Below are 10,428 nucleotides of genomic sequence, written 5' to 3' on the forward strand. Positions count from 1 at the left end.
CAAAAATGGCCCAAAGATAGTCCTGAAGTGTCCAGTCAATTGTATGCCCTGGGTTACTCTCCAGGTTGCTCACCCCGTGGAGAAAGGTTTTACTCCATGCATGAAGCACTTACTGGGCGTGCACTGGACAATGAATCAAGTAAGACACATAGTGGGATTTTCTCCATTAATTCTACAAACCCCACGTCACTATAAAAACTCTGTTGAAAGGAAAAGCATTGGGGGTAAATTCACAGAGAATGGATAATTGACTTTGATATCAGAGATTTACAAGTTGAAGTGGGTGGAAAATATCATTTAGCCCAGATGATGTAGTAAGCAGGAAAATGTCACGATTGTCAAGTTGAACAGGCTAATGTCACTCCCTCCCCCTTCCGAGCAGACTTTAAAGAGTGTGTCCCTTGTGCCTGTATTGATGGAGCTCGATACTGGTATAATGGATGCTATGCCACAGGTTATGCTGTATGGTTTCCCGATAAACAGTTGCTGCTGCAGTACAGACTCCCAGGTCACTTTTCTGCTCAAAGAGCTGAATTAGAAGCAGCTCTACAAGTTATTCTAGCGTTCAGCGAACCTATGAATATTTTCAGTGACAGTGCCTATGTTGTTTCCTCCCTCACCTTGTATCTAAATGTTATGGCCCGGAGGAGGATGGTTAATTCACAGAACAAGCCCTTACAACATGCAGAGATTCTCAGACAAATTATGCAGCAGGGTAAAGAATTCCCAAATTTATGATCCTTTTGTAAAATCAAAGGTCACCAAAAACTAACTCCTGACCCCCACACCCTTGGCACTGCATACGTAGAACAAGCAGCCAAGGAAGCCACCCTTACAGGGGAGGAAAAATACCTTCATTAAGGTTACTAAAAAGCCTCAAGAGCCCCCCCTTGTTTTTTCTCCCTGTCAGGACCTTATAAAAGCACAGGAGAAGGGTGGAGACTCATCCTTGTTTAATTCCCTTGAGTTTCTGTCCATGGAAAAAGGGGAGTCTCTGTACTACAAAAGTGTTAATGACAAGCTTGTGCCTTACATACCAACGACAATGATCAAGCCCCTGATTAAATTTAATCATTCAGGACCAGAGGCTTTACTATAGCTTGTATAACACAAAATGTGGCATCCCCACTTGAGAGCTTTGTGTCATGAGATACATGATGAATGCCTTATCTATTTACAGAATAATCTCAAAGGAAAAAGCAAGACCCATCTCCGGATAAAACAAGTAGCGGAGGGTCCTTGGCAGTCTATTCAAATTGATTATATTGGTCCCTTCCCTCCAGCAAAAGGAGGTTTTAAATATGCCCTTGTGTTAGACAATGTCTTTTCTAAATGGGTAGAGGCACTCCCAGCCACAACCAATTCTGCCCTGACTATAGTTAGACTTTTGTGGAAAAATGTCTTCTCACATTGGGGTTTCCCTAAAATAATTGAAAGTGAAATTGCCCCACAGTTTTAGGAGAGAGCAAGGTAGCAAATCAAGGAACAAAGGTGTTAAAATTGTTCATATTGATCAGTGTAGACTTCTTAATTATCTTACTGACATTTCTGGTAAGGATTGATACTCCACCTTTTTTTCTCACTAGGTCAGTCAAAGATTTTCATATTTGACTCCTGTGACCATGAACCTACCAGATGATCAGGAGAAGGTGTTTCACACTATACAGTGGGGATCTTATAGTGTGACAGGGGGAGAAGACCAGGAAAATCCGGAATTCAAAGAATAAGAAGAAAAAAGGAAGACACGGATCAAAAGACATAACTATTAGAGGACTTATTATCTTGGGACTAATACTGTAATGACTTTGTATTATTTTTTGCTTTTTTTAGGGAATTTTGCCGCTCCAAACACTAGTTTATAAAATGATGAATTACCGTAATAATCATGTTTATAATAATTCACCTTGGCATATTACATCAATGTAAAGTTGTACTCTGGAAAGAGTACAAGAGGGGGACTTGTAAGAGAATGAGAAGTCCTAATATTCTGAGCAGCCATGTTAAACCTAGCAGCCATCTTGTTCACAAGTTTGAGAACTGAGTTTTGCAGCTAATGAGATTCATGTCCTACACATGTCCTAATCACAATGGATCGATAAAATGATGTCAGTGCCATTAGCAAGTATGGTTAGTATACACAAAGGTTAATGGGAACAGCTGACGGTCATGGTGAAAGTAAATAAGTGGTGTTGTAAGGTAATAAATAATGTTATTGTAATTGTGGTATAGAAATTAGGACAATACAGTTGTCAATAGGTTTGGAATTATGAGAAAACTGTCATTTAGGTTAAAAGGGCGTAGAGATTTATGGATTGTAATGCAATTTAGTAAAAATCATAAATATTGTCATGATGCATTATCACATTATTGTTCTAAAATGCACGTTTTCCCGCAGTATGAGGTTATTATGTATACGCCTTTTACCGCAATGAAGTTCCTTTGTTTAACCATGTATAAAAAGCTAGTGATACTGGTGACCGGGGCCAGACCATCGCCAGATTTCCCAATGCTGTTTTGCTTGTCTGGGCACCTGCGAGTGTCAGTGTATTTTCCCTGCCTGCTTTCTGAACTGTTCTGCCGCGTACCTCTGAATAAACTTCATTCTCTGCTTTGAAGAATTATCTACACTGTTTTCCAAGGCTCTTTCAGCTCCTAGTAAGGACTTTCTTACACTGTGGATGTCTATGGTGCCTTATTGTGGTTTTCTTATGATGATGGAATAGGGTCCTGTGGATGTCTATAGTGCCTTATTGTGGTTTTCTTATGATGATGGAATAGAGTCCTGTGGATGTCTATGGTGCCTTATTGTGGTTTTCTTATGATGATGGAATAGGGTCTTGTGACTGAAGCTGTATAGTTATTCTAGGGTATATTCCCGGCCGTGCCGTGTGCCTAAATGTGATGCAACCGATTCCACTGCAGATATAAGCTCCAGAGACAGAAGCAGGTGTATATCAGGTTGTACGATGAATATTATTTATCCTTTACCCTATGTGAAAAATGTTCAGTTTACTTTCATCATAAATTCAGGGCATTGGGCAGCATGGTGGCTCAGTGGTTAGCACTGTTGCTTTGCAGCGCTGGGGTCCTGGATTGAAATCCCACCAAGAACACGTTTATTGGTTGCTTAGTGCGATTTTGCCAGAATGAAATCAGAGCCTGAAGGGGATTTGCTTTTAGGTTTCCATGGGGTGTACTCATATGGGATTTTCTGCTGGGTATTACAATAGCAGCACTGTAAACGAGTCTTCACAAGTTCACGATCTGGAGACACCCTGCAACTAAAAACAACCAACATAGCAGGTCTAACATCTGCAGCGCGTCCATACATGCAGGGCCGGCTCCAGGTTTTTCTGGGTTCCGGGCGAAAGAGTCTCAGTGGGCCCCTTTAACACATACCACGATTCATGATGCACAGATACCGCAGAGATATATAGTACAATGCAAAGATTTCACTTCTTACATTACATAAGTGATATCTATTGTAAATTTCACAATAGCTCAGAAACCGGCGAATCGCTCCATACAGAATACTGGCCCCCATAAAATGTCTATACGGAATACTGGCCCCATATAACGCTCCATACAAAATACTGGCCCCCATATAACGCTCCATATAGAATACTGGCCCCCATATAACGCTCCGTACAGGTTACTGGTCCCCTTATAACGCTCCATACAGGATACTGGCCCCCATATAATGCTCCATATAGGCTGTTCCCCCCACATAATGCCCTATGCAGGCTGTTCCCCCCACATAATGCCCTATGCAGGCTGTTCCCCCCACATAATGCCCCATGCAGGATGTCACCCCCCATATAATGCCCCATGCAGGATGTCACCCCCCATATAATGCCCCATGCAGGATGTCACCCCCCATATAATGCCCCATGCAGGATGTCACCCCCCCCATATAATGCCCCGTGCAGGATGTCACTCCCCCACCATATAATGCCCCATGCAGGATATCACTTTTCCCCCCCATATAATGCCCCATGCAGGATGTCCCTCCCCCCCATATAATGCCCCATGCAGGATGCCCCCCCCCCCAAATAATGCCCCATGCAAGATGTCCCTTCCCCCCTCCATATAATGCCCGATGCAGGATGTCCCCCCCATATAATGCCACATGCAGAATGTCACCTCTCCCCCCCATATAATGCCCCATGCAGGATGTCCCTTTCCCCCACCATATAATGCCCCATGCAGGATGTCCCTTTCCCCCACCATATAATGCCCCATGCAGGATATCACCCCCCTCTCTTTATAATGCCCCATGCAGGATGTCACCCCCATATAGTGCCCCATGCAGGATGTCACCCCCCATATAATGCCCCATGCAGGATTTCATCCCCCATATAGTGCCCCATGCAGCATGTCACCTCCCCCCCATATAATGCCCCATGCAGGATGTCACCTCCCCCCCATATAATGCCCTATGCAGGATGTCACCTCCCCCCATATAATGCCCCATGCAGGATGTTACCTCCCCCCCATATAATGCCCCATGCAGGATGTCACCTCCCCCCCATATAATGCCCCATGCAGGATGTCCCTTTCCCCCACCATATAATGCCCCATGCAGGATTTCATCCCCCATATAGTGCCCCATGCAGCATGTCACCTCCCCCCCATATAATGCCCCATGCAGGATGTCACCTCCCCCCCATATAATGCCCTATGCAGGATGTCACCTCCCCCCATATAATGCCCCATGCAGGATGTTACCTCCCCCCCATATAATGCCCCATGCAGGATGTCACCTCCCCCACATATAATGCCCCATGCAGGATGTCACCCCCCATATAATGCCCCATGCCTCCACACATATACATGCCTCCTCACCTGCTGCCGCTGCTCAGGTCCGGACTCCAGCATCGCCAGCGTCTTCCCACTCTGCGCTGCCTGTGACGGCTCAGGGGAGGCCGCGGTGGAAAGACGTCACAGGGAGCGCACAGCAGGAAGACAGCAGATCTGTGGATGCGGAGGCATGGGGAGAGGTAAGTATCCAGCTGCCGGGGCCCTGAGCAAGCGGGAGGGAAGGGCGAGCGCTGGCACCGCTCTCCTCTGCCCATAGCCCGGCGGAGTGCCCGACCGCGAGTGGGCCCCCCACCTGCTCAGGGCCCCTGGCACTAGCCCGGGTGCGCCGGGTGCTGACGCCGGCCTTGCATTCATGCTACATGCATCACTGATGATTTCCCTCTTTGCAATGCAAAGGGTTAAACGTGAAGCAAATCTGGAGCATTTCTGAAAACAAATCTGCAGTGGGTTTTTTTTTTTACCGCTTTAGATTTCAATGCAAATATTCCACAATGGAAATAAAGAAGTGCGCCGAATCTGTGGGAACATCCCCTTATACATTTTCCTGTGTAGTCAGTGTGAATGTGAAAGCATTAGGTTAAGTTCCCACCATGAGTATTTTCACTACACACAAAAAAAAAAACGCAGCGTCTTATAGTTCCAGCAAGGTGGATGGGACTTATAGAAACCTTCTGCCCACTGTGCTTTTTTTTTTAGCGCAATATAAACTGACCTGCAGTGCGTGTTTTAAATCCGCAACATGTCAACTTCTCTACTTCTCTTGCGATTCCTGGAAACTTAAACCAAAAAAAAAAAGAAGTTGGAACTGCAAAAACATAGTGAACGCAAATGGACACAAGGCACATACTGATGAAGTTGCCTTAGACTATAGACACACCAACAATAAAGGGGATGTCCGTTATCCCGAAAAAAATCTCTGTTATCCCTAAAAAAAATTAGCCACAAGTAGTTAATAATTGATATAGAAAACAACAAAAAAAGAAAAAACAAAATCAGGATTACTTAAAGAGGACCTGATTGTAGGTCTAAAATGTCTGGGTTTTGCTCTTGGTTTATTCCCGCTGCTCTCCTGAATATTCTGTTTTTTTTGTTTTTTTTAAAATCCGCCATATGGTTCCAGAGATACGGGACTCCTTATGGTCTATACTGAGGGGGCGGTGTTCACAGATTAATTATACAGAGCGGTCTAAATACACCCCCCTAGAAAATCCAATGAGCACCACCCTCTTGGAAAAACCATAAAAGCAAAAAATAAAAAGACCCACATTTTTGGAATCGTATAGCAGATTTTTAAAAAGTTGCGAAAAAAATGCATTTCTCAGGGGGGGCAGCAGAAATAAAATAAGACCAGAAATTGGCCACTTTTGACCTGGTGACAGGTCCTCTTTAACCATTGAACTGCTGCTTGAGCGCCATATCAAAAAATGGGCCAATCACAAGCGCAAAATACATTGGATCCATTGCAATTATTAACACAGGAAATAGTATTTGGTCTTGTAAATGCTATTAACCCCTTTCCGTCAAGGCCAATTTACGTTTTGGCATTTTTGTTATTTCCTCCCCTTCTTCCAAGAGCCATAACTTTTTTTATTTGTTCATCCACATAGACACATTAAGCCTTGTTTTTTGTGGGATGAGTTGTACTTTTTCAATGACTCCATTCATTTTACTACTGGAAAATTAGAAACAAAATTCCGAGTGCAATGAAATTGCAAAAAAAAAAACCACAATTCTAACATTGTTTTTTTGGGAATTGTTTTACAGTGCACATTGTGTGGTAAAATTGACCTGGCATCATGATTGTCCTGGTTAGGCCACGTTTCCACGTTCAGTATTTTACATTAGTATTTTTAAGCCAAAATCAGGAGAGGAACAATCAGAATAAAAGTATAAGGGCTCGCTCACACGAGCGTATAACACAATGTTTTATTGGATAGCACTAGGCCCTTTGTTATACTAAGGGGCAGCTCAGATCTGCCATTATTTTCTCATGCCGATTTGGTATGAGAAAACAGAGTATCCTGCGATTGCATCCAAAATTTGGATCGCACTCATCCATTCAAGTCTATGGGTGCGTGTGAAACATCAGACCCATTACCGTGGATGCCAGCAATGGAGGACATTCTAATTTGGTCTGCAGCTAGTAGACCAACGACACTCAAAGTCTATACCAGAATATGGTGAATCTATAAGGTCTGGTGCTTGTAGGAATAATCGGATATAAAATCCATAGACTCAGTATTGCAGTTCCTCCAAGAGGGGTTTGAAAAGGGGTTGAAGCTTAACAGTCTCAAAACTCATTTTTCTGCCATCAATGCCCACCTGGATTGCTCTTTCTCAAGCCATCATGTTATTAAGAAGTTTTTTAGGCTATCAAAAACCTGAGACTGCCCTTTGTATTTCCAGTGCAGTCTTGGGATTTAAAGATAGTTCTTAAAGCTCTACAAGGCTCCCCTATTGAGGCATACCTTAAATATCTGTCTTGGAAAGGCCGGTTTCACAACAGCCAAAAGTGTGGGAGAATTCCAGGCATTATTGTCCAGGGAACCATACCTACGTATATTTCCAGATCAGGTGGCCCTAAGGCTCTTGCCGGGCTTTGTACCAAAAGTAGGCTCTTCCTTAAGTTCTAATCCAAGGAATGATGAGGAGCGTAATCTTCACTTACTCAATGTCAAAAGAAGTCTTCTTTATCTTCAGAAAACTTAGGAAAGATGGGGACGAAAGCCAACAAAAGCACTTTAGCCAGGTGGATCAGGAGTTTAATCTGTGATACTTACCAGCTGAATCAGCAAGATCCACGGCTTACGGTTAGAGCTCATTCCACTCAAGCTGACCCCACATCCTAGGCTGAGATTGCCCACGTGCCACTGGATCATATCTGCAGGACTGCTACCTGGTCATCAGTAGCCATGTTCATGAATCCTTACTATCTAGACATCTCTTCTGAAGATGGTTCAGCCTTCGGAAAAAGAGTGCTAGAGCGAGCAGCGGGGTCCTGGATCCAACCCTACAAATATGATGGTTGCCTATTGCTTGTCAAATCCCATTGTGTGCTGCCGTAGGACGACAGGAAAGACTAAAATGTATTTACCTGAAATTTTCATTTCCTGGAGTCCGTAGACAGCACAGACTTCACTCCCTGTATTAATTTAATATATTATTGCTGCAAGAACTCACATGGTATAGGGTCTCCTTAATCCCTTTATGGGAGGGTTGTGGAAGTGTCTACTTAATTGATTATTATGTTTATTGCTCATTAACCTATCTTCTTTTCCAGCTACGGATAAGTATTAACCTATTGTATGCTGCCTACGGGCTCCAGGAAACTAAAATTTCAGGTACCGTAAATACATTTTAGTCTTTTTCACCCACTCCGGGTTTTGGCTTACAGATACTGCTGTAAAATACTGATCAAATATTCATCGTGTTATGTGGCCTTTGTATGATTACCAAACCTATCCAGCTTTTATTATTATTTTAGTCTTTAGTTTGACTGTCGCTATTTTCCTAGAAAGTTAACGGGTTTTTTTCTCGTGTTTTTTGTGGTGCGAGATGTTTTTATTGATACCATTTGGGGATAGATACATTTTGATCGCTTCTTACTGCACTTTTTTGGCAGCACTGTGGTGACAAAAACACCCGCAATTAGAATATTTTTCTTATTACGGAGTTTACCGATTGGGTGAATTTGTTTTACATTTTGATATATCGGGACTTTTATGTAGGCGGTGATACCAAATATGTGTATTTTTTTATTATCTTTATTTTTAATGGGGGTGATTTAAATTTGTATGTGGTTTTCAGTTTTTTTTTAACTTTATTTTACCGTATACTTTATTGTTATACAGTAAGGGGACTTGAACCAGCGATCGTCTGATTGTTTGAACTATATAGAGCAATAACAGAGTATTGCTGTATATGGCAAAAATCACAGTCTCCAAGATGCCAGGTACAAGGGTCTTCAGCAGACCCCTGGCTATCATAGCAACTCATTGTCTGTCAAACTTTGACAGCTGCCTTGGCAGCGCGCTATTAATGCCGCTGTCACAAGTTACACAGGTTAATAGTTGCGGGCAGGTTAATTTAACAGGTTAATAGTTGCGGGCAGGTTAATTTAACAGGTGAATCGTTGCGGGCAGGTTAATTTAACAGGTTAATAGTTGCGGGCAGGTTAATTTAACAGGTTAATAGTTGCAGGCAGGTTAATTTAACAGGTTAATAGTTGCAGGCAGGTTAATTTGACAGGTGAATAGTTGCAGGCAGGTTAATTTAACAGGTTAATAGTTGCGGGCAGGTTAATTTAACAGGTAAATAGTTGCAGGCAGGTTAATTTAACAGGTAAATAGTTGCGGGCAGGTTAATTTAACAGGTTAATAGTTGCGGGCAGGTTAATTTAACAGGTAAATAGTTGTGGGCAGGTTAATTTAACAGGTTAATAGTTGCGGGCAGGTTAATATAACAGGTGAATAGTTGCGGGCAGGTTAATTTAACAGGTTAATAGTTGCGGGCAGGTTAATTTAACAGGTTAATAGTTGCGGGCAGGTTAATATAACAGGTGAATAGTTGCGGGCAGGTTAATTTAAAAGGTGAATAGTTGCGGGCAGGTTAATTTAACAGGTTAATAGTTGCAGGCAGGTTAATTTAACAGGTGAATAGTTGCAGGCAGGTTAATTTAACCGGTGAATAGTTGCGGGCAGGTTAATTTAACAGGTTAATAGTTGTGGGCAGGTTAATTTAACAGGTTAATAGTTGCAGCCAGGTTAATTGAACAGGTTAATAGTTGTGGGCAGGTTAATTTAACAGGTTAATAGTTGCAGCCAGGTTAATTTAACAAGTTAATAGTTGCGGGCAGGTTAATATAACAGGTGAATAGTTGCGGGCAGGTTAATTTAACGGGTTAATAGTTGCGGGCAGGTTAATTTAACAGGTAAATAGTTGCAGGCAGGTTAATTTAACAGGTAAATAGTTGCGGGCAGGTTAATTTAACAGGTTAATAGTTGCGGGCAGGTTAATTTAACAGGTAAATAGTTGTGGGCAGGTTAATTTAACAGGTTAATAGTTGCGAGCAGGTTAATATAACAGGTGAATAGTTGCGGGCAGGTTAATTTAACAGGTTAATAGTTGCGGGCAGGTTAATTTAACAGGTTAATAGTTGCGGGCAGGTTAATATAACAGGTGAATAGTTGCGGGCAGGTTAATTTAACAGGTGAATAGTTGCGGGCAGGTTAATTTAACAGGTTAATAGTTGCAGGCAGGTTAATTTAACAGGTGAATAGTTGCAGGCAGGTTAATTTAACAGGTGAATAGTTGCGGGCAGGTTAATTTAACAGGTGAATAGTTGCGGGCAGGTTAATTTAACAGGTTAATAGTTGTGGGCAGGTTAATTTAACAGGTTAATAGTTGCGGACAGGTTAATTTAACAGGTTAATAGTTGTGGGCAGGTTAATTTAACAGGTTAATAGTTGCAGCCAGGTTAATTGAACAGGTTAATAGTTGCAGCCAGGTTAATTGAACAGGTTAATAGTTGTGGGCAGGTTAATTTAACAGGTTAATAGTTGTGGGCAGGTTAATTGAACAGGTTAATAGTTGCAGCCAGGTTAATTT

Source organism: Phyllobates terribilis, unplaced genomic scaffold (assembly GCF_046119375.1).
Source record: "Phyllobates terribilis strain yellow unplaced genomic scaffold, ASM4611937v1 Scaffold_12__6_contigs__length_324123572, whole genome shotgun sequence".
Lineage (NCBI taxonomy): Eukaryota > Metazoa > Chordata > Amphibia > Anura > Dendrobatidae > Phyllobates > Phyllobates terribilis.